The 25,969-nt window shown below is 39.4% G+C and overlaps 1 protein-coding gene across 9 annotated transcripts in view; it reads left to right on the top strand.

Moving 5' to 3' along the window:
• EPB41L1 (erythrocyte membrane protein band 4.1 like 1) overlaps positions 1-25,969 on the top strand; it is a 196,772-nt gene that overhangs the window by 67,779 nt on the left and 103,024 nt on the right. The window contains exon 1 of one of the 9 annotated variants that reach the window (XM_058174664.1): positions 17,555-17,722. The exons of the other annotated variants lie outside the window; for them this stretch is intronic. The gene's annotated coding sequence lies outside the window, so the exon portion shown is untranslated. Of the gene's footprint in view, positions 1-17,554; positions 17,723-25,969 lie in introns of those variants that run through there. 9 annotated transcript variants of the gene reach the window in all.

Genomic DNA, 25,969 nt, shown 5'->3' with positions numbered 1-25,969 from the left:
GACTCAGATTCAAAACTACTTAGGGTTGTAAATTTTGAAGAATGGGACTTTTGAAATAGCCGCAGTGGTGACAGTGGTGAAATCCAATTTTTTTTTAGTATTGGTTCTGTGAAGCGTGGCTTGGTGGGCGTGGCAGGGGAAGGATACTGCAAAATCTCTTTTCCCATCCCACTCCAGGGGAAGGATACTGCAAAACCCCCATTTCCTCCCTACTCCTGGGGGAAGGATATTGCAAAATATGCATTCCCACGCCACTCTGGGGCCAGCCAGAGGTGGTATTTTCCAGTTCTCCGAACTACTCAAAATTTCTGCTACCTGTTCTCCAAATTGCTCAAAATTTCTGCTACTGGTTCTCCAGAACCTGTCAGAACCTGCTGGATTTCACCCCTGGGTGGTGATAATAATAACAACAACAATAATATAATGACTTAGACAGAATTATTCAGTGATGTAGTTCCATTTGCAGTTCCATTAATGAAAATACAGCAGGGGTGTTAAACTCGCATTGTTATGGAGTCATCACATGATGTATCAGGAATTTCCCCCCACCTTCGCTAAACTGGGCGTAAATGTGGCCAGAGTGTGATGCATCTGGCCCACTCCTGAGATACAGTACAGGATACAGGAATCTTCAATTTGCAACCATTCATTTAGTGATCTTTTGAAGTTATAATGACTTTGAAAAAAAATGACTTTCAACCCATCCTCATAATCACTGCTGCATCCCCATAGTCCAGGGGTGTCAAACTCGTGGCCCACTGGATGTGTCACATGCTGGCCATGCCCACACCCATTTTAACAAAGGGAAAAAGCCGGAATACATCACATGACGTGACGCTGCGAATTTGACACCCCTGCCATAGTCAAATGTCAAAATTTGGGCATGTGACAACTAGAATGTACTTGCAATAGTTGGAGCATCCCGGGGTCATATGATCACCATTTGTGATCTTCCTGGATGGCTTCTGTTCAGCAAAATCAATGAAGGGAGTCGGATTTGCTAAATGTGTGAATCACTTAATAACTGCAGTGATTCGCTTAGCAACCACATGAAAAAAAGATCATAAAATTGGCTGCAATTCTGTTAATAACGGCCTTGCTTAACAATGGAAATTCTGGTCCCAATTGTGGTCATAAGTTGAGAATTACCTGGCGTCTCATAATTAATATTAAAATTTTTTCTATTTAGTTACTTAAAAATTAAAAACCTGTTTAATTTAAACCCACCTAGGACAAAGGCCTTGTAACCGCTATTTTAGAATCTCAAATAATGCATCCTACTGAAGAAAAGTCAGCTTTTTACAGTGTATACACAGTGTGAAGTGTTTCTCTTGCCATACTACGGACACCATCCAAGCCACTTTCTATGAATTGTTAGGGACTTTGACAACCACATTTTCACAGATCTAGAACAGCAGCATAAATAAGATTTATCCATTCCATTGTATACCATCAAACACAGTTAGTTGGCTGCCTTTGACTGGCCTGGCACAAATTACGTGCTTTTGCCTGGCATAAACACGTAAAAGAATTGAACAAAAATGCTAACAAGGAGCTGTATTCACTCCCTTGTGTACTCTTACTTCTGTACTGAAGTTGCATGAGACAGAACTGCTAATTCTGCCTTTCACAGCTTTCCCACATCTGCCGTTGGTGTACATGCGTTGCATGTGGAAGCTTATGTACACAGAGTTCAATCTGAGGCAGACCTTAGAGATCTGCAAGGTGTAGACGTTAAGAATACAGAAGCTTCTCTTTTGAGGACAAAATCAAGAAAATCACGCAGTACTGGGCATGAAATCAGCAGTGCTGCTCTTTCAACATACATACCAAGGGAATTATAGAACTGCCCAATTTAAAAGGTTATCAGAACGGCAAGAGATAGTAATGTGACACAAGACAACTGAACTAAAGCTTGAAAAATCAAGCCATTATATTGCATTATAAATGTTATGGGGATTGATTCCCTCTCCAATAACACATTGCCGCTAAAAAAAGGAAATGAAGGTAGACCTTGACTTACAACAGTTCGTTTAGTGACCGTTCGGTTACAACCACACTGAAAAAAGTGACTTATGACCATTTTTTATACATTGTAGCCTCCCCATGGTCACATGATTTCCATTTGGTTGCTTGACAACTGACTCACATTTATGACGCTGCAGAGTGCCAGAGACAGTTATTTTCTGATAAGCAAAGTCAGTGGGGAAACCAGAATCAGTTAACAACTGTGTTACTAATTTAACATCTGCAGTGATTCACTTAACAAATGTAGGGGGGGAAAAGTTGTAAAATGGGGCAAAACCCTCTTAACAAATTTCTCATTTAACATAAATTTTGGGCTTAATTGTGGTCATAAGTTGAGGACTACCTGTACAAACATTGCAAAGGACTGCTCAGTCTGACGATGCATGTGCTAGAATTTGCATCTCAAAAACAGCTCTGTAGCCTCAAATAGTTGATTGAACTTGTGGATTTTTATTTATTACAAAGAAAGAAGGTCTGGAGAACACAATACAATATTCATTCTATCAACCTCCCTTAAGTTGACTGCACCCAGATGTGTTGAGACTGCAAATCAGGACAAGTAATTTGGGCAGCTGTAAGTTCTTGGACATCTCAAGTAGAGAAGATTGAACTAGAATATCTGATCGTTTGAGATTACCTACTGGTTTTGTAAATGGTTGAGAAAATATGAATGCAGTATATACTACAGTGCAAAAAGATTCCCTATTTTGATCCATAGAAATGCAAAACTTTTTTTTGCTGTGCAGTAGAAGAGTTACAAAACTCTGAAATAGCAGTATATTTACCAAAGTCAAAGAAAATTAGTTTACATTTAAAATTCTGCTTGAAACATTTCTAAAGGCCAGCAAAGGATGCTTCAACCAACCAACCCGAGGCTGCCTAGCACATCATTGCCAGATTTGAATAGATAGCATAAGAATCACTTTAACAGGAAGTGCCTAAAAATGCCAAATTCCTGAACTTGCTGTTCTATTGTTCTATTTAGCCAATATTCCTGTGTAGAATTTTGATATTGAGATATGTTGTAGGCCGGAGGTGTCAAACTCGTATAGTCACGAAGTCATCATATGACATATCGGGACTTTTTTCCCCTTTGCTAAACTGGGCGTGGCCAGCGTGTGACACATCCGGCCCATGGACCTCAAGTTTGACAGCCCTATTTTAGGCCACAATGATGCTTCTGTCTTTGTTACAAAGCTTCCTAATCATTTAAAAACCTGGCTGATTGTCACAGGGAGTCTGAATCAGTGGTGGGTTCTACTTACCTTTAGTACTGGTTTGCAATGGGATCGCGTGCACTTGCTTGCTTTGATCACACACGCGCCAGGGTGTGCATATGCAGAAGCTTTTGCGCATGCGCAGATAGCCTGTAACAACAGGTTGGTGGGCGGAGCCTCCCGCCATTTTTACAACCGGTTCTATAGAACCGGTCCGAATCAGGGGCAACCCACCACTGGTCTGAATTATGGACTTTACCAGAGCCTATAAAGGTTTAAGGGCACAATAAAACTATTGAGCAACCATTTTGACATAGCTAGGGAACAAGAAAGGAGATGTAAATAACCTTTTTATCAAGGTTAGTTCTTAAGATGCTTAATTTTGAACCCAATTCTTTCTACCTATGGCTCTTCATTGGTAGCAGTTCTAATTTAAGAAAACCATTCAACAGCAAAATTGGGGTAGTTTCATTGTCACAAGTATTTCAGAACATGTTGAGGTTCAGCAGAGACAATTCAGATAGCTTTGCTCAGAGATTTCAGAATTCCCTTGGAGAGAAGCCAGTTCAATTCAGTGTGAAATAATGCATTGAATTCTTGAAAGGTTTGCTACAGCTGACCAATGTCTCTGCTATTACCTGACACATATATATTCCAAGTATGTGGCAGCTAATAAGAGCTGAACTTCAAATATCATGCTGGACCATTCCTATCTTACTTTAATGGCACCCAAGCAAATACTTCATTTGCAGCTCAGCTTGGTATGGCATATGGCTTTGCCAGCCTGCTGTGGATAGCACATAGAGATTGTTTACTAGGAGATTTTGCTAAGGCAAATATATTGTCTCTGTACAAAGCAATTCTGGGGGCCTTTTGGAAGCACATGATGCGTGTGGTTTAGAATGATAAGTAGTGCTAAATTTTCATTTTTTTATGGAACAATTTTTATGTGAATTTGCAAATTCTTTGCCAGCTATGTTTTCCCTCCCAGCAGCTCTACTATCTCCATTTCCAGAGGGGAAACTTAGGCAGAATCATTTGCTAAAAGCCAAAGAGTACATGATGCTAGAGAACGAAATGGTGGGGTTCTGCCTGAGAGCTATAGTTCTCCAGTAACTTTCCTCATGATCCTTCAGATATGTTGAGACTATAACTGTCAGTATTCCCAGTATGTTGGCTGGAATATCTGGCAACTGGAATGCCAACAAGTCTGGAAGACATTGGGGTAGGTTGGTTTAAAAATGGTGTTCGGTATGGAGCCCAGTGCAACTCTGCTGAATGATGCTCTGGATAATGAAGCCAATACTAATACTCCAAGCAACTATCAGATGAATATCCCAAAGTTGCTTTTTCAAGAGGCAACTGGCCTTTCTGGTTTTTCTTTGAAGATGTTTTGCTTTTCATCCAAAAAGCTTCTTCAGCCAGTTGCCTCTTGAAAAAGCACCTTTGGGACAACCATGACCTGGATGACTGAGAATCTCCATAGCTATCAGATGAACACAATTCCACTGTTCCTAGCTGGGCAATCAAGTAACAAATAGTAAAGCAAGTTAGCCAGGATTCTGGTGAGTATTTTGAAGACAGCAGGAATAAAATATGCAATAAGCAAGAGCATCTGGGAATTAGTAAATCAGCAGACACACCATCCGAATGGTCAAGACTTTCAGTGGTCTTTGAAGTTTGAGTGGATTTTTAAAAAGGAGAATAAAAAAATAATCCATTGGAATTTGTGGCTACAAACTTTAAGGGTTGAAAACACTTAAGGTTCATTTCTTCATTGGACTAAACTGCAACATAATTTGTGATATTGTATCTTGAATAAATCCAGCCATTGTAGTTTATAAATTACTATTTATTACTTAGAATAGCCTCCAGCCTGGGTGCTTTACAGATATTTAGGCCTAGAATTTAAGGAGTTTGGGAATTTTAGAGGTCTTAGTCGAATTACATACAACAGATTGGACAAGATTGCTCAGGAGTTTGATGGGATTAAGGAAAACCAGGAACGACACATGTCTCATGGACTGCTACTACTCAGTGTAATGTTTTCATTTCTTGTGCTTTAGGCACCAGCTAAACTGGAACATGACCCATTCAACCCTTGCAAAGCTAACTATGAAAACATTTAAAATGATTTCCCCAAGTTTGACAGAGGTTAATATGCCGAAAAAAATGGATAACCTTTTGCTGCTTTAGGTATGGAAAATATTCATTTCCCCTGAGCCTTTTGATTCCAGACAGCAATCAAAGCTCTGATCCGAAAAAAAATTGCATCTGACAGAATACTGTAAATTCCTTCTCAGGCAGCTTGTTTGTGATGAGTCCACTAGATTGCCAAGTCATTGCGAGTCTCTGACTCAGCTTTGAGGCCTTTGTCCCTCTGGGATGCTGAGTTTATAATTAGAGCTATTAGAAAACCAGCCCAGTCTTCCTATCCCTACCAACCTACTGAGCATCAATGACCTTGATATCTCTGTTCTCCATCTGTCCATTTTTTCCACATCCTCAGAGCACAACATTTCTTCAAGCTTCTTTTGCTTATTTATATCCTCCCTTTATTTCTACAAATAACTCAAGGTGGTGAACATACTCAACGTACCTTTCTCCTATTTTCACAACTCTGTGAGGTGGATTGGACTGAGAGTGACCAACTTAAGGTCAACAAGCCATCTTTCATAGCCTATGTGGGACTTGAACTCATAGTCTCCTGTTTTCTAGTCTGTGCTTTTAACTACTAGGCCAGGGGTTGGCAACCTTAAACACTCAAAGAGCCACAAAGGTCCTAACTGGAAGCCGCCGTTCAATTCTAGAGCCAACCAGAAGTCCAGTTCCCCCATCATAGTCTCCTCCTAGCGTGGAGTCCTTTTTCCTCTGCCGACTGGAAGTCCGGTTTCCCCACCATAGAGTCTCCTCCTAGCACAGCATCCTTTCTCCTAACCAAAAGCCCTATCAATTGTGGAGCGGACCAGCAACAGAGAGCCACAGCAGAGGGATGAAAGAGCCACATGTGGCTTCAGAGCTGACCCCTGACCAAACTGATCTTAATTGCTCCATCAGTTATCTAGTGCTAATCCCATTGCCTTGTTGAGCAGCTGGTGATTATCTTCTGTATTGCCTTGAATTTTTTTATTTCCAATTTTTTATATCTTCCCTCCAGCTTGATTGGCCTTCTGTGTGTCTCTGTCAGACAAGCTTTGGGCACCCTCAAATTTCAGAGAGAAACACTGATTTCTTTCTACACGAAAAGCAGAGTAAAATACAGAGTTTGTCTGCTTTGATCCTACAAAATATTCCTGACAGCAAAATTTCTCCTTGTTGTGTTTTTATATATAGTCTTCCAAATTGGCAGGTTTCAAAGTAATGCAGAAAGCTGTGGGTTGGTGGATAGTTTAGCATAAGGGTGTCAAACTCGCATCGGCACGGCATCGGCACATGACATCATATGACTATTTTCCCCTTTGCTAAACCGGGCATAGGCATGGCCAGTGTGTGATGAATCTAGCCCGTGGCCTGCGAGTTTGACACCCCTGGTTTAGCATCATTATTCGTCCCAGCTTTATCTGCATATGGAAATTACATTAATGCAAACTTTAAGATGTCCATGTTTTTTTCAGGTTTTAAAAATTTTTTTTTAAGTTGTCTGCATTAATAAGTCTGATGTGATTTATGCCTTATTCCCTGCACACCCTTGTAATTTATCAACAAAAGAACTCCCCTAAGAAGTGTATGTGTTTCCTTTCTCTTTCTGCTTTTTTCCTTTTAGAAAAATAGAAAATTGAATCTGCCTTGCATCTGAAAAAGTAGCCCGATTCAGGTAGCATCAGGGAATGTAGGCCAGCAAGGAATACAAGTAAGAATTTATCTCTGAAGAGTACAGGAAGGTTTTTTTAAAAAAGTATTTTCAGTTGTCGGTGGAAAGCTGACATTTTATTTAAAAAATGTCAGAATTCCCATATTATAAATCCTAAACATCAGTCTTGTTGTTTTGCATATCATATTGCCCAATTGCTGCAATTTTACTGTTTCCTGTGCATCATGGATAGGTGTCTTCCTGATAATTTAGACCAGGGGTCTCCAATCTTGGCAATTTTAAGCCTGGAGGATTTCAACTCCCAGAATACTCCCAGAATTATGGGAGTTGAAGTCCACCAGCCCTAAAGTTGCCAAGGTTGGGGACCCCTGATTTAGACCATGAGTGTCAAACTTGCCGCATCATGTTGCCATCACGTGATGTTTTTCCCATTCACAGAGCTGGGGTGGGCGTGGCCTGCATGTGACACATCCAGCCTGTGGACTGCCAGTTTGACACCCCTGATTTAGACTATAACTTCCACAGTCTTTTGTCATTGGTTATGCAGTAATTATGTGTTCTAACTTAAAAACAAACAAGCAAAGTATGCATCATTGCTTTAATCTTAATTTTCTTGTTTGATTTCCTCAACCTTTCTCCATTTTCAAGATTACATGGCATTTAGAATGCAAATTTTGAGAAAGATTTTAATTGATGTCACCCTTGTGATAGAAGGCCATGACATGAATAATGCATGCTTTTTTGTGTACCAGGATTTTTAAAAGAAATTTACGAACATTACACAATTTTGTGAAGAAAAATTATCAGGATAATTTATATCAGGATAATATCAGTATTATCAATGGCTCATCCTTATGAGTAAGAAATATATTACTACTTCTTAAAAAATAAATTTTAATCTATCAAATAAAACATGATAGAACCTTTCAGTTACTCTATGAAGTAAAATAATTTCATTGCAAGTAGACAGAACCAAAGCAATCCAACTTTTAACGGGAAGTGGGAGCTTGCTAATGTTTATATAATTCCTGAAATTTGGGTATAATTTTGAAGGCAGGGTCTCTTGTTCCACCAAAGTAAGGAACAAAAAAGACAAAAGTATTTTGGTACCTTAAATGAGCATCCCTTAAACTTCTGTTTGCAAAACATTGGCAGTCTCCAAATTGCTTTTGGTGTTCTCTTTTAGCCATCTCCTTTCCCTTCCCTTATTTTTCCTCCTTCATCATAAGTCCCTCTTCAAGCAAATGCCACTTTAAATGATCAGAACTTTTCATGCAATAATTACTTCTCCTTTGAAAGGCAAACTAAATGTGTTAAGAGATGAAATAAATAGAAGAGAGAGAGGGAGATAGATAGATAGATAGATAGATAGATAGATAGATAGATAGATAGATAGATAGATGATAGATAGATACATACATACATACATACATAGATAGATGATAGATAGATCAATCGATCTGGGGTTTTTGCAAGGCTCTGAAATATTGGGTTTCTTTGGATTCAACATCCTTCTATATCAAATTATTAAATCTGCTCAGCATTTGTGTGGAGGGCAGTTTCTGGAATTGTTTCTCCATCAATTGAGTTTTGACCTTCCTGGGAACTGCAATCCACATTTTAAAAAATGCTGGCTTATTTTAATGTGTATGAATCAGCCATGGTGGGCTTTTCATCTTTTCAACTTGTCAGATTGACCAGATCTGTTAAAAAATATTCTGCAGTGATACAGCATTTTTCTACATGGAAAGTCCCAAATTCAATTTCCAGTTAAAACAGTCAACTTGTAGCCCTGGGGCTTCATATAGCAGCCAGTCCTCCTTTTTTAAAAAAAGCTCTTAAAGTACCCTCTGGAACATTATCAAACTAAACTGGTGTCACAGTTTTCTGCCATTTGGGGGAAATAAATGAAACTGAAATGTAAGTGCCAAATTAGAGCCTTAATGTAGTTTAGAAAATAAAGCAGTCCAGCAATTTCTCCTCTCCATAAACCCAGGGAAAAAAAAGTTCCAGCTTTACTCAGGCTTGTGTCGGTGTCCATTTCATTTTTTGTTGCATTCATGTGGTTCTTGATGCACTCTTCCCCAGTATCGCTTTTCTCTTGGCCATCAAAATATTACTCAGTCCTGTTATTAAAAAGAACAAGAACAGAAACACGGGAAATATAAAAATGCAGTGGTATTTTTTAGTTGGGGTAGATAGTACTGGGGAGAAAAATCATTAACAGCTCTGTTAGCAAAAGGAGGAACCTGCATAATTTAACATGTAAACACATTTAACAATGTAAATACATGTAAATTATTTAATGCATTCCATATGCAATAATAAATGTTGCATCTGAAACAAGAGCACAGACACAAAATCTCAGAAAATAAAGTTCTACAAAAATAAATCTTGTAAAGATTTGGGGAAAGCACAAGGATGGAAAATTAGATTCAATAAAATCCTGCTCTTATTTAATCTGCTCTATTCAGAGGTGAGGTTTAAGGGAAATGAATATCCTTCAAGTTGGATAGTCACAACAAGCTGCTGAGGAAGAGCTGAAAATATTTTGGGTTTTAGGCATCAGCAAATTGAAGTGATCTGGAATTGGATACTTCCATTCAGAAGACCTTACTGAACTTGGATTGGTTTGCTTTATGCATGGTATTCATTTGTTTGTTTTATGCATGGTATTCTCAACAGTCCAATACTAAATTTCAAAAGCATCAGTCCTTTTTCTTTTCTATTTTTTCAATGTCTAATTTCATTTCAATGGAATGTCACAGGAAGAAACATCTAGGAAGGATGGAAGGGTGAGTGAACCTTGAGCCAGTGAGAACTGAACTGCTGAACTGCTGGCAGCCGGCAGTCAGCAGAAATAGCCTACAGTACTGCATTCTAACCACTGCGCAACCACACCTCTAATACAATCCTTGGTTGTATAAACAGAGGCATAGAATCAAGATCATGTGAAGTATTAGTGACCACTTTATAAATCCTTAGTAAGACCACACCTGGAATATTACATCCAGTTTAGTCACCCCATTACAAAAAAAAAATTAAAAATTGAGACTTTGGAAAAAGTGCAGAGAAGAGCAACTAGGATGATTAAAGACCTGTAGACTAAAACATATGAACAACAGTTGCAGGAACTGGGTATAGCTAGTCTAGAGAAAAGAAGGACTGGGGTAACAAGATAGCAATATTCGAGTATTTGAGGGCCTACCACAAAGAAGAGGGAGTCGGCTTATTTTCCAAACCACCAGAAGGCAGGACATGAAACAATGGATAGAAGCTAATCAAGGAGAAAAGCAACTTGGAATTAAGGAGAAACTTCCTAACAGTGAGGGCAATTAGCCAGTGGGACAGCTTGTCTTCAGAAGTTGTGGGTGCCTCATCACTGGAGGTTTTTAAGAAGAGACCAGACAGCCACTTGTCTGGAATAGTTTAGGGCAATGTTGGCGAACCTTTTCAGCACTGAAATTAAAGTGCTGAAATGGGAGCGAACATGCCTGTGGGGGACCACCGGAAACCGGAAGAGCAGTTCCCCGGTGTGCATGCATGTGCTGGGAAGCTGAGCTTCCGCTTTCTGGCGTGTGCGTCTGCACCGGTCACCTGGTCTTCTGGTTTCCAGCACTCCTGTGTGCATGAAGACCAGCGTGCCGGAACCCGGAAGAGCCACGGGCGAATGCTGGTATGCCTGCAGAGATGGCTCTGCGTGCCACTTTTGGCATGTGTGCCATAGGCTCGCCATCACTGGTATAGGGCTTCCTGCTTGAGCAGGGGGTGTGGGATGGGGGAAAGGAGATGGCTAAGAGAAAACACCAAAAGCAATTTGGAGACTGCCAAAGTTTTGCAAGCAGAAGTTCTTTAAGGCAGGGGTCTCCAACCTCGTCAACTTTAAGACTTGTGGACCTCAACTCCAGAAATCCTCAGCCAGCTTTGCTGGCTGAGGAACTCTGGGAGTTGAAGTCCACAAGTCTTAAAGTTGCCAAGGTTAGAGACCCCTGGTCTGGAGCATATTTCTTGACTGCTGGTTCTTTTAAGTTGGCCTGAAAGGCAGAAGCTATCAATCTCCTCAGTATCTTCACTATCAAGTCTAAGTTTGGTTGCTATACCCATTGTTCCCAATTTTGTCATCTTTATATTTAAATCTTCTTCCTATTTTTTTTTACTATGATCCTTGACTTTTATTACAGGTAGTGCTTGCTTATTAATCACTTGTTCAGTGATTGTTTGAAATTATAGTGGCCAGTTCACAAAGTACTACAGTGGGCATTGCAGTGTCTCCACAGTCACGCCCTTGCAATTTGGACGTTTGGTAACCAGTGCACATTTTTGTTGGTCACAATGTCCAAACAGCAAAGTGAATGGGGAAGATGGCAGGAACGCACAAGTCATGGTCATGATATTGCACTTAATGACTACAACTGGAGCTGGCATCTTAAGTCCGTCTAGCTCTTGATTCTTTTGCTTTATAACTTTGCAATTTAGCAATGGATTTCTCAGTCCCAATTATAGTATTAATAGAAGATTATCTGTACCCAAGTTTGCAGAACATCTGCATTCTCAGCTATCAGAATAGATGTTGATGTTTCTTTTTCCAGTTTTAAAACCATGCTAATCTTTTTCCAGCGTCTCTTAATTTATATCCCGTATATAGGCTGAATAAATAAGGGAGAGTTTATGGTCTTATCTTATTCCTTTCCTGTCTTAGAGCCAGTCTGTTTTGCCATGTTCTGGCTGGACTATGGCTTCCTGTCCTGCTGGAATATAGCTGGGCAGACCTTCCTTCTTCCTTTACTCAACACTATCTCTGCAATTTCATAGAAAGTAATATAGCAATAGCAACTGACTATTGCTTTGCCCAGCTGAGCAAAATATTCTTACTTACATGCCATGGAATAACATAGAATATCAGAAAATTATTTATGGACCAAACACATCATCTTTCTTTTCAAATGAATACTTTTGAGAAAACAAAGGTTGAATTCTTCCTATTCTGCATTTTCCCCCCCATTCAGCTTCCTTGATGCTTTAAGAACAGTGGACTACAGATATTTGTTATACCTTGTTATCTTTTTATATATACACACTAATCCAAATCCCCCTATTTGCATAACTTGCTCAGCATATCTTTTGATGGTTGAAATATACAACAGGGTTTTTACTACTTCCTAAATGATTTTTTGGACCTTTGCAAAATTGGACCTTTTTGGACTTGCAATTGCAATCCTTTGATATTAAATTTATACAATTCAGACGAATACATGAGCCAGAAAAAAGATGCTACTGCTTTACTCACAGAACCCAATCAATAACGTTAATACGGCTTTCAAAGCAGCAACATTTTTCCATCCTCGTGGAAAGTCAAAGTGTGTAGAGCCATAATAGAATGTCCACTGTTAGCATTATGTGTGAAAGCATAAATGAACAGTATCTCTGCTCAGCATAACACCAGCCAAAAAGGCGATAATGAACATGAGAGCTTTGATGGCAACCCATTGAGTGCTTTTTTTTTTTTTTGTGTCCAGAGCACAAGCCATTTCTGATTACAAAGCAAGCTTCATAAAGAGGTTGTTTTTGTCTGTCCTGTTGGGTTAGGACTGCAAAAATCAGTGAGTGGAGGTCAGAGGAACTCATATAAGGAAATCAGTGGGAAATCTGGAACTCCAATGGAACAGCTTGCCTTCAGAAGTTGTGGGAGCTTCACTACTGGAAGCTTTCAATAAGAGACTAGACTGACACCTGTCAGAAATGGTGTAGAGCAGGGGTCTCCAAACTTGGCAATTTTAAGGCTTGTGGACTTCAACTCCCAGAATTCCTCAGCAAGCAAAGCTGGCTGAGGAATTCTGGGAGTTGACGTCCACAAGTCTTAAAGTTGCCAAGTTTGGAGATGCCTGGTGTAGAGTCTCCTGCTTGGGTGGGGCTGGGGGGGGGGAGGAGCGGGGAAGGTTGGACTTCATGGCCTGCAAGGTCCCTTCCAACTCTGTTATGTTTTATCTTTGGAAATTGTACAGTCAATCCTGATGCAAAATATCACGGAGGAACAAGAAAATCTAGAGGGAATTATTTTCTGCTTTCAGGAAAAATAGATGTTATGGTCCATACTTGTATATCAGTTACAGATATTTGTAATATGCACAGAAGGGAGGACTATAGAATTTAATATATTGTGCAAATTTCTGTGGATGCTCAAAACCCAATTTATATATCAAATCGAAACAGAGATTTGTCCTATCCAGGGTTGCTTTAAATACTTTATTCTCTCCCTGTTAAAAATCTATGAATAAAGTAGACCTTAATTTCTGATTGTTCATTTAACTATGAGTGTTTAATTATGATTCAGAGTTCCAATGGCCTCAGGAAAAGTGATTTATGACCCATCTTCAAAAGTAATGACTCTTACAGCATTCCTGTGATCATGTGATTGCAATTCAAGTGCTTGACAGCTGCTCATATTTATGATGGTTGTGGTGTCTTGTCACATAATCGCAATTTGTGACTGACCTAGCCAGCTTCCAATGACAAGCAAAGTCAATTGGGGAAGCCAGATTTACTTAATGTGATTAACTTAATGATCACAGGGAGTCACTTAAGACTACATTAAAAATGCTCATAAAGTTGGTTCCAGTCACACTTGAGGACTGCATTGCATAGTGACTGAAATTCTGTCTCCAATTGTGGTTGTAAGTCAAGGACTAGCTGTAGATGTCAGTTACATGTTGTCTATGTAGATTTCACTGACCATTTTGTTGTGCCTGTGTAAACATAAACATAAACATGAAAGTTGGACCATAAGAAAGGCTGAGCGCCAAAGAATAGAGGTCTTTGAACTCTGGTGCTGGAGAAGACTCCTGCGAGTCCCTTGGACTGCAAGGCAAACAAACACATCAGTCCTAGAGATCATCAACCATGACTGCTCTTTAGAAGGCCAGAACCTGAAGATGAAACTGAAATACTTTGGCCACATAATGAGAAAGAAGGACTCACTGGAGAAGAGCCTAATGCTGGGAAAGATTGAGGGCAAAAGAAGAAGGGGACGACAGAGAATGAGGTGGCTGGATGGAGTCACTGAAGCAGTAGGCGTAAGCTTAAATGGACTCCAGAGGATGGTAGAGGATAGGAAGGCCTGGAGTAACGTTGTCCATGGGGTCGCAATGGGTGGGACATGACTTCGCAACTAACAACAACAAAAAACATAAACTGTAAGAATAGGATAGTGAAAAATCTGCATTTTCAGATTGCTGTCTCTCTACTGGTACAGTTTATGCATTGTTATAAGCCACAGTGTGGCTTGTTAGGTTTTGGCTTAGTGATATTGACTGAATCTAACCATAGCTATAAATTGGGGTTAGTAGTGGTGTATGATATCTGCAGTTGTAGCTTACTGTATAAAAGAAGGCAATCTAGCCATTTTTTTTTTGTCCTCTGGCTTAAACTTTTAGATTATAATAAATAAGTAACAGTACATCTTCTGGCAAAACATACTGGAAGGGGAATTGGTGAGAATTTAATATCAAGTTTCTGTGAATAATAAATAGCTTCAGATAGTGCCGTTTTGCCTAACAAAGTCTCTTAGTGACACTAGATGTGTAACTGGATTGTTTGCAGCCACCAAATATTCTAAGACCTGGTTTGTTTTAAAAGCCATAATGGCTGCATTCACCCACAATGTTCTATCACATAAACCACACTTCATATACTGCAGTGGCTTGGAACACATAATCCTCTAAATTAAACAAAGCACTTTGTCTCTAACTTACCTAGTTAGAGACTGCTTCTATTGGGGCTTTTACAGTATTTTTAAGATGCTGATTTAACTATTAAAGCTCTAAGTAGCAATCTGGACATTGTAATTGGAAGTCATCTGGATAGTAAGATCAACTTACAGGAGGTGCTTTTAAAGATATGGTCACTTCCAAACCTGTTTATTAGATACATTAGAGCAGAGGTCTCCAACCTTGGCCATTTTAAGACTAGTGGACTTCAACTCCCAGAATTCCGGGAGTTGAAGTCCACAAGTCTTAAAGTGGCCAAGGTTGGAGACCCCTACATTAGAGTGTGAAATTTAGTTTGCTCTCAAGTTGTGGAATTGTTCTCTCAACCAACCCATTGGTTTATCTCCCTACTTTCTGATAGTAAAAACTAGTCAACAGTAGTAGATTTTCTTCATCATGGGTATTTAAATGGATTCTCCATGACTATCTTCTAGTGATAATTTTAATCCTGGGCTCCTGCACTGGACAGAGAGTTGGATTTACTGATCTCAAATGTTCCTTCAAATTATTATATTTTGTAATAATCCACTTTTCAGAAAGGAGCCAAGTTTTCTTTTTTTAGCCAGTCTTTTTTGTTTGAGCTAGTGGTGATTGGTAATGTTCTTTCTGAAAATTGAATTCTTTATACCTTTTCATGGCATATGATTTGTTGATTGTTGTAGGAAATGAAATCCTACATGACTAGGAAAGATAATTTGCATCATTTTAATTAACAGCTAAGTCCTTCAGATTCATAAGTTGTTATAAGCAAAATAACCCATGACTCTAAGTAGCAATCTGGACAATCTTGGCATCACTAGCCAAGATAGAGTAGAAATTCAGGTTGTCTTCAGAATACATGTGATATTATTTAGAACATGTTTCTTAGGTCAATAGCCTGTACAGATGAACATTAGCAGGTGTGCTTGTAGAATCTATTTGTAGTTAAGAAACCTTTCCTAGAAAAACCTGGCCAGCTACTAGTTACAAGCTGTACAATTTTGCAGATAAATGGCCAGATATCAGGACCACTGAAAATATTTAATTAAATCTTACTGAATATGTATCCTCCATAAGTAATGGGATCACAACTCTCAGAATTCCCTATTAGCATGGCTGGTTATGAATTCTGGAAGTGTATCAGGTTGGTGAAGACTGAAGTAGCAGATCCACAGTTTCTCCATAATTCAGTTCCCCAATTTCTTTCCTTACTCGCCTGTGAATTTCTGTGCTTAAGAAAAACTGGGTTATAGCAAATTTCCCATAATATATTTAAGGTAAAAGCTTTTAGTACTAACTTGCATCATCATACCTTCTTTTCCCTTTGTCACATAGTGGGCATGCCAGATCCTTCACAAAATACTGTAGCTGATCTCACTCAGCTGATTGTGCAAAAATAAAAGTAGAGGCTGTAGATGCTCTATGAATCTCCATTTCCCCACCTTGCTTCCAGAATTTACCTACTGAATTTTTGGAAAGAAACTGCCAAACTATAGTGTTGCAGTTTCTTATTAAATTTTGGAACAAAAGGAAAGTCATGATTTTTTGATGTATAAAAACTTGGAAGAAAATACATGCACACACACATTTTCTCCCAAATAAGCCAAAAACCTATTAATTATATCATTGTCCACACATCTAGTTGCCAAAATGTGCTTGTCTCAAACCACATAGGGTTTTAGAGGCTAAAATTGAGTCCTCAATTGTGCCCGGAAACAAGTTTAGAGCCAGCGAACATATATCCATGCTAATTGTTCCCGTTTATTAAACTTTGAGAATTTAGTAAGATAATTAAATCAGTAAACCAATGATGAGAAAGGGGAAACTACACATCATAATCTCTTTCTGACCTTTTTCTGGATGTAATAGTGCTAATAGATCCAAGTTTACTTTTTAACCCTGTGTTTCATCTGGTTTAGACATTTGGATTCTACGGTAATGAATTGTGAATCGGGACTATATACCTAATAGTAAAGCAATCTCTGCTATGAAATACTTGTTACTTGGAAATTCAATAAGCAGAATACTAATGAAGGGTGAGATATGATTTGGCGGATGATTTCGGATCCTCTATTAAGCTTTCACAGTGGAACTTGTAGCCCCTCTGAGTTTAGCTGCATTCATCTAATCACTTCAATAACAATGATGACCTTTCTTAAGATAAATGATCATCTTTTGTACTCAATAGCTTTTCCATGTGTGTTAACTGCCTTTCTTCCTTCCCTCTCTTACTCCCACTTCATTCTTACCAACACTGTGCAGTGGCACGTGCTAAGGATGTCTGAAAACTTGCTTGTTAATTAGATTGAGGTAATAAATAGGAGTGTGACAAACAAAACCAAACATTAACAGAGGCATGGGGTCTCTTTAGAGGCCTGGCAAACAAACATTCAGGCACTTTCCCTTATTGTGTTTGCAGCAATATGCAGCATATAGGAGAAGGAAAACACAGAGCTGTTTTGTTCATTTGAGGCTTCTTTGAAATGACCCAGATGTTTACAGCTAAGGAGGACCAAGATATGTTATTTGAAGGGGAGAGGGATAGGGTAGGCTGAATCAATACCACTGGGTGCCTAACAAGCAATCCTGCTGTTAGTCTTAAGCCATCTGCTATATTTGTGTGAAAAAGGGAAATCCTTCAGGGACGGAGGGGAGGGGGAGGGGGGAAGAGTGAGTCACGGAGAGGCAGACAACTCTATCATTGAGGTTCTGCTAGGCAGCATGGGAGACGATCCTAGACTCCCCACTCCACCCCCTCCAGCTGTGGGCTACAAGGTTTGCAGCGACTGCAGTATGCATCAATCAATGCGTGGGGGTGTTAAAGTTGCTGGAGAGGTTGCTGTGCAGAAAGAAACGCCATTGTACAAACAGCACCAGCACAGTCCAGACGAGTGACACAGCAGGGATGGGGAGCACTCACAAAGGTAGGCTGGCTAAGCCAAGGAGGGAGATGAGAAATACTAGCTGGTTTGTTTCCTTTGGCTTGCGACCCAAGCATTCCTCAGAGGTTTTTAGCCTTGTTGTTTATTAGCAGAACATTAGCATTGTCTAAAAAGTAATAAGATCTAGTCTGTTAGTTTCCCAAAACTGCTATCTGTATCTCTATAGCCTCGAGCCAATAAAATGTAGTTGCCTAAGTTTTCACTGCGCCAAAGACAGGAAGGGGGAGAAGGATGTACTTTTCTGCTCTGTGCAATTATGTTTTTTTAAAGAGGATGCTGCAGTCTCCGTGCCTGGTTCCTTATGCCAGCAGTAGAATTAAAATGCTAGGTTGTGTTGTGGCAATGACCATTTAGAAGGTGTAGCGACTGAAATTTTACAGCTGTTTTCATCATCTCTCCACTGTTTTAAGTTATTTAGTAGCCCAGGTGAAAAAACACCAGTCCTTTAAAATGTTATCTATAGAAGGTTTATAGAGGGAGGAGTTAAAGCATGGGATTTTGGGATTCATGAAAGACCCCTTGCATTTTCTCCCCTCCTGTATACTTTGTGTACAGCACTTGCCTTTCCTGTTAAGAAATGCTCTTTTGAAAAGCTAGGTAATTCAGAAAGGACTCATTTTTACTCAATGCTCTGGATTAAATATCTCATTTTAAAACAGTCTTCTGAAACTGAGCATTGTCTAAAGAAGTAATTACATCTCCCAGAGTTCCTAGCTAGCGTGCTGTCTGGGAGATGTAGTCAAATCCCCTTTAAAATACGTTGGGTTATGAAAAGTTGTTTTGGAGCAGTGTCATAATGCAGAATGAACATTGCTGTGTTTTGAGAAGCTTGAGGAACGTTAGCATAGAGAAGGCCCATCCACACTTCATAGGTGAAATTCCGGTGAAGTCTTTGTAGAGACTTCGTGGCTTCTTTCTAGGCTATTTCAATAATTGGAAACCTCACCTTGAAAAGTGCCCCATAGCTTTTAATAGCCACCGTGCGGGAAGTAGAGGTGAGCAAAAAGGTTTCAGGAGGATCTTACCTGTCTAACATTGTTGCAGGAATGATTTAAATACAAGGGAAATCCCTCCTACCTTGGCAGTCTTTTAATATAGACCAAAACAACAACAACAACAACCCACAAACAAACCTTTGATCAGGAATTATGTGATCTTTATACTGTATCTAGGAGGTTCAAGTGCAATATTAAAGGTAATATTAATTGTTTCTTGATGGCAGGCAGGGAAGCCTTTTGGCTAGAACAAGATAGAGGGGTACAAGTTGTTTTGGAGAGGTTAACAGCAAGTGCAGTTTTACTTAAACCTCCGTCTTGAGCTGTGCCTGCCAGATTTTAAGTTTTAAAAGGGCAAGAGCCTGGCTCCTCTGCAGCTTGGGCACTCTGTCAAAGTTTTTTGGCATTTCCTTGCATTGTTTAGCCTAGGGCTTTCTCTGTATTGCCAATCCCCCCCCCCCAAGAAATGGAACCTGTTCCATTTCACAAATGCCTCAGCTATGAGGAGGGATGAGAAACGCCTTTTCTTAATCAGTTTCTCTGTCAGTCTTTTGGCCCGCTTATTCTCCTTACCACAGCCAACCGGTATGCTATGTTGCCCTAGCCTAAATGGGCAGATAGATTGGGTTGAGAGGAACAAGGTAAAAAGTTGTATTTTTATATTCCTCATTGACTTGGCTCACATATCACACTGAGATATTGCTTGCTTTTTGATGATTTAGCGAGTAAACCACAATGAGCTTAATTTGTACAAAATGCTAAGTCATAAACCTTAGCTTACAGTAAAAAGGTTGGTTTTACACAACATGCTAAATCAAAATCAAATAAAGTATATTATGGTCTAGTGCATTATGTTTGAACCAGCCCACCGCCTCTCCTAGTTAGTTTTTCCATAGCTTGTTGATAAATCATAGTAGCCTGTTCCTCCTCCTATTTTCTCCACAACAACCCTGTGAGGTAAGTTGGGCTGAGAGAGTGTGACTGGTCCAAAGTTACCCAGCCAGCTTTCATGTTAAGGTAGGACTAGAACTCATAGTTTCCTGGTTTCTAGGCTAACCCTTAACCACTACACCAAACTGTACAGTAGATTTTCCTAAGGAAGCTTTATTTTATTTTTTTCATTTACTAAATTTATATGCTGTCTATCTCACTATTGAGTGATTCTGGATGGCTCAGCTTTGCAACCAGATGCCTTCCAAATTATTTAGAAATACAGCTCCCCAAAGGATGTTGCAGTTCCAACATCTCCAGAGGATTCCAGATTAGAAAATTCTGTTGCAAAGTAAAATTACATGAATTCCAGGCTTCTTAGACAGCTTTATTCCAGGAATGGAGGAAAGAACAATGTATTTTTAAGGAGACTTCAGTGGTAACATCTGTTTTGTTCAGCAGTACAGCCTAGGTAATGGTCCCCAAGTGGAAACACATCTAGAAGACCCCATGTGAAGAAGTTGAAGTAGAGTTTATCATCTTCTTTTTATCAGTAGTTTGACAGGTAGGCTAGCTTTCCAAAACAACCTAAAACTTAAACCTACTTTAACTGAATATATGATACCTGAATAAATAAACCTTATCATAGCTTTACTGTGCTATGATAAGGTTTATCACAACACAAACTACCCAAACTAGTCTCTATGATATAAAAAAAGATGAAATGTTGAGATTCTAAAAGGACTGCAAAGAAAAGCAACAAAAGATTAGGAGACTGGAGGTCAAAATGTATGAAGAACGGTTGCAGGAATTGGGTATGTCTAGTCTTATGAAGAGCAAAACTAGAGGTGACATGATAGTAGTCTTCCAATATTTGAGGGGCTGCCACAAAGTACAGGGGGTCATGCTATTCTTCAAAGCACCTGAAGGCAGGACAAAGATCAAGGAGATACGCAACCTAGAAATAAGTAATTTCTTAGAAGATCAATTAATTAGTGGAACAGCTTGCCTTCAGAAGTCATGGTGCTTCATCACTGGAGGTTTTTAAGAAGAGATTGGACAGCCATTGATCTGGAATGGTATAGGGTCTCCTGCAAGCAGGTTGTTGGGTTAGAAGACAGGTCTCTTCCATCTCTTATTCTGTAATTCATCTTGATGTAGTCTTCAAAAGATAGCCATAGAAGATTGGAGGTTTTAATTAGTCTTTATATGGGCTATGATTGAGAGGCGTAAGTATATTTCTAATAAAACACAATTGGAATCCCAACCCAAATCATCTGAAGTGTGTTGAGACTTCTATAAATTTTTCAAGGATTATTGTTTTGAATATGGCCATCAGACTTGCAAAATTAAATTTTTTATCTTAGCTTCCAGTTAAAATGCAGTATTCCTAAATATTTAGCCATGTTCTCATGGCAGACTGTAAGTTTTCTTTCTGTTAATCGGAGTTTGGATTTGCTGAGTTGTTGGTGCCCTTAATTAATATATGGATGGATAACTCCATTATGTCAACAATGAAACACGGGTACTGTATAATGCTTAATTCTGCATAATGGCTCAGGAATTAGTTCATCCCCTATTTTTGTTTCTTTTTAAATGTTTTCTGAATCTGCAAAATTAGCAGTTTTGCTAAGCTGGAAGCACTCTGTTATGTGACTATTTAAATCTCTTTCCTGTGTTTGAAGGTGTTTGCTTATTTAGTGGGACCCACACAGATTATTTGTCATTCTAAAAAGATTATTTATATTAAATGATTATAGAATAATAGAATTGAAAGGGGCCTTTTAGGCCATCTAAATCCAACCTCAAACCTGACTTGGATAAATGAGTTAGTGAAGAAGATTGGATAACAAAATAAAGAAGGAGAGAGATATTTATCTGGATCTTTTGCATTAAAAAGAGTAAAATAATGAATAAAAAGTGGTGGAAGGTGCTGATTCAGGTTTTACCTCAGATACAAGATTGCTTAGTGAATGGCTGTTCACTGTTGTCTCAGATGACCCTTCTCAATCTTTATTTAATTGCCTTGCAAGATAAAACATCCTAATCACACATACTTCACTGCTTTATTAGATCTATCTCTCTGTCTCTGTCTCCCTCCCTCCCTCCCTCCCTCCCTCCCTCCTTCCCTGTGTGTTTGTGTATTCTGCACTGAGAGATGACTCATCTTTCACCTTTATTATGCATCTGCAGGTTTTTATGATAAAGTACTAGATATGGGGCAAGGACCAAAAATATGACCATACTCCTATTTTCTGGATTTGATCCAGTTTTATTCACAATAGTGACAGAAGTAAAATTGAGAGTGCTTAAACAACCAAAAGTGTTGAAGTCTGAGTCCAAAACTATTGTTGTTGCCTCATATTGTATTTGTTCTCATTTGTCCCTTTAGCTTGTAGTCTGTCCTTCCATTGAACCATGGGGCAGTTAGATAATTTTCCACTGAGCATCGATAATTTCTCATTCAACTTCTATAGATTCTGCAGCACGTTTTGGAAGTATAAGTGCTCTGCAACTAGTGTGAACTGTTAAAAATCTATAGCTCAGATTTCAGCCTCCCCTCTTCTTTTGAAACTTGTCGCTACTGTGTTCTTGTCTACATTAATCTAGAACAAATGCAAGTTCAAAGCATCTTTATCTGAAGCATAAAGGTAGCAAGTCCTGGTGGAGTCCAAACTACACCTTTGATGCATAAGAGAGATAAATAAGCAGATTTAGGAAGTTCAAAAATAAAGCATTTAGGAAAAAAAATGAAAAGCTTTCCTAGATGAAAATAAACCGGCCCCATTCAGAATGTTCTATTTGAATATCTCAAGTGGATTTTTGTTCCATTGAAACAAAATTTAAAATGCTTTGTGATATTGGTTATTTGTTTTTGCTTTCTGTCTTCCCTGTCTCTTAAGCCCTAAAGGGACAGAGCCTATCAATCATTGAAGCCAAAGCATTATGGGACCCATGTTTCTGAAGTCCAAACCAACAGCTTTTTTTTTTAATGAAAGCAGAAGTTCTGAACTTGTCACTGACTATCGTTGCAAATCTTTGTTATTCTAGATTCTAAAAAGAGTGTGACTGAAGCTTGATAACTTAATATGCCATGATCCAACCAAAAGTCTCCTGCAGCTGCCCAAATCAATGATTGTATGATGCCTTTTGGTGCTTCAAAATCAAAGGTTTTCTCTCTGTGTGTGCTATTTCCATTCTGCCCTCAAATTGACAGATTAATCACAAAGAGGCCTCCTCCTAAGAAATACACTGACACATTTATGGAATGGAAGACCATTCATATATAAATATCATATTGAATACTCATAGCACAGTACCTGATCTTCTGCAAAGGTGAAAGACAAAAGTTGAAGCCTGCAGTTCTCTTCCTCCATCCAGCTGCATGCACAAGCCAAGGGAGGAAACATTGATGACTTGATACTCTAAATTCTCTGCTGTTCCAAGAAGAGAGAAGAATCAAAGTAGTACCACCCCATAGATCAGGGGTCCCCAACCTTTTGGACCTCAGGGACCACTAAATTCATAATTTAAAGTCCCGTGGACCACTAATATGATCTGCTTAATGACCGGCTGGATGGGTGTGACTAGGTGGTCAAGATGGGTGTGACTGGGTGGGCATGACCAAGTTGATGTCACTCACATCGAGGGGCATCTCACCGGCCTTTACTCATCCCTCCCCTCCTACCCACTCCTCCCCTGCCTGCCTGGGCTCCTTAGGGTCCCAATAGGAAGCACTTGTTGGAGCTAAGCAGCCACCATGAGAAAGAGTTGGCAAAACCGCTGGCTCAGTTCAAATTGGATCTGACCGAGAAGGAGGCTCAGCAGAAGCACCTCACTGAGGACTAGGAGCATAGGCTTTTCAAGCAAAGGGAAGGCCTGCAGGAGTGCAAGACCAGGTACCAGCGCCTGGAGGCTCAGCAGGCTGAGATGGTCAGCCAGTTCCAGGCCATGATGCAATCCCACTGGAATAAGGTCCTCCGGCTTTTCGCCACCAGTGGCACTTCCCTCCAGCCTTTGCCCAAAGTCCCATACCAGGAGGCTGAAGGAGACCCCAACCCACACAAAAAGACCCTGAAGGGGGAGACTCTCTGCAGCAACACAAGCATTCATTGCTCATATCCAGTCCAGGGGCCATAGTTTGAGGACCCCTGATTTAGTGCAATATAAAAAATGCAAATAATTTTTCTGGGGATGACCAAAATTTTCTCATGGACCACCGGTGGTCCACGGACCACCAGTTGGTGACTGCTGCCATAGATAACAGAGCTTCTGGGCTTTTGTTTCCTTGTCTTTCTCTTCTTCACCACAATCTTTTGCTCACATAATTCCCAAGTTCCAAATGGGGATCCCCTCCAAGTGATTTTTGAGTGCATAGGTGTTTGTATCTCTCTCTCTAGTTGGCTGCCCTTGTCCCTTTTCAGAAATGGTGGCCTACTGCTCTGCTCGGCCATCCAGCCTACCCATTCAATGGCCAAAAGCCCATTGTGGCATCTGCCATGAAACTACAACCAGATGGGGCCACTGTACTGACTGTTTTACTCCCTACAATTTGTGGGAGTATTCAACAAACTTGACTTCATAAGTTGAGGTTTTAAGGCAGGATAAGCCTCTGCAATCAAGACTGCCAAGTAAGTGGGGAGAGTTGGCAGATGTGAGGGATTCTCCCTCCTTTCTTCCTCTTTTCTGGTAGCACTAATGGCCTAATTTATTTATTTTTTTAAATACGAAATACTTAGCCTACTTTCACAAGTTAAATAGTTGAATCAGACAATCCAACTATTATGCTTCGGGGCTATTTTTGTGGATGAATGTAGGATGACTAGTTGGGGCAATTTGCCATGAAACAATATCCTTTGTCATAAAAGCTGACAATGAGTTGTTAGCCCATGCTGGCAGTTCCATGTTCCAAGTAACCAGTGGGTCATATTTATTTCAATGTGTTGTTTTCCTGCTTCCTGCTGAATTGGAAAAGGAAGCAGTCAGGTTAAGCTGGAAGTTCATATAAAGCCTGTTCACAAGATGTCAAGTCCTCCCAGGGTTCAAGGGTATTTCATTTTTTTATAAATGTCAAACAGTAGAGCAATATAAGTACTTGCCATAATAACTCAAGGAGATGTTTGGAAGGCAAGTGGAAAGGATAGAAACAAGAACTCCCTTCTTGAATGGAATGTATTCCATTTGTGTCTGTGTGAGAATATCAGTATTATCAATCCTGCTAGTGATGTGTTGTGAGAACAGAATGGTCTGAGATTGTTGGAAAAACTGGAGTTTAGCTATATTAACTCTTTCCCTTCCTGCTACCACCAAGGTGGTAATAATTTGTATAACTGCAGTGTATAGGCCAAATAAGAATAGGCTGCACTGAGTGCAGAAGAACTTGTTTTTGAAAAAAGAAAGGGGGACAGGATTAAAACAGGTATTTTTTAGATTTGTCATTGTGCTCCACAAAGCAGTAACATAGCAACTGTTGCCTTAAATCAACAAATGAATTATAGAGTAGTGAAATAATTAATTAGCACTAAATTAAATCCCTCTTTTGTATCTCTGAATGTTGGTATAACTTTGCTACCAAACCTTATCAGATCTTATGTGTGTGCTGCTGATAAATAAAAAGAGTTTGAATGAACAAATGGAAAACTAAACTGAGGGAAAGAAGAAATGTGACATGAAGGACCAAGCCTCTCAGTAATCCATCTTCCATTTAGAAACTTCCAATTATAAATTAGAGAAGATTCCAGGACCTCACCATTGATGATTTTTCTGGACTCTGGATAATGAGCAGCTGCCCCAAGGTTAAAGTTAGTATTAATGAGTTACAGTCCCCAAAATCAGACCTGTTACCTTGAAATGATGGACGATGATGTGGTATCAGAGTTTTAGGGTTAGCATAAAGTTTATTTTTTAAAAAGGAGGGAAAAAACAATCTAGGTAAAACTCTAAAACAGATTGTTAAACAGTTTGTGAGCATTTAGAAAATGAATTGCTTGACAGAAACCAGCTTGGTTTTAGCAAGAGTGTATCATGAAAAATCAACCTGGTCTCTTTTGATAAAATGACCAGTTTAGTTGAACAGGAGAATCCAGTGTGGTTTGATTTTAACTGTCTTCGATAAGATTCTAGAAGAGAAACTCACATAACATTGGTTGCACTATGTTATCTTTAGATGAGTACAAAGTTGGTTGAACAATTATGCCCAGCAAGTGTGTATCAGTGGCCTATTGTAGAAATGTGTTGAGTATACTATAGGGCTCTCTTACAAAAAATATCATGGATGAAGGGTTATCCAAGCATTGGACCTCTA

Source organism: Ahaetulla prasina, chromosome 3, assembly GCF_028640845.1.
Source record: "Ahaetulla prasina isolate Xishuangbanna chromosome 3, ASM2864084v1, whole genome shotgun sequence".
In the NCBI taxonomy this organism is placed as follows: Eukaryota; Metazoa; Chordata; class Lepidosauria; order Squamata; family Colubridae; genus Ahaetulla; species Ahaetulla prasina.
This window is presented reverse-complemented; position numbering and strand designations above follow the sequence as displayed.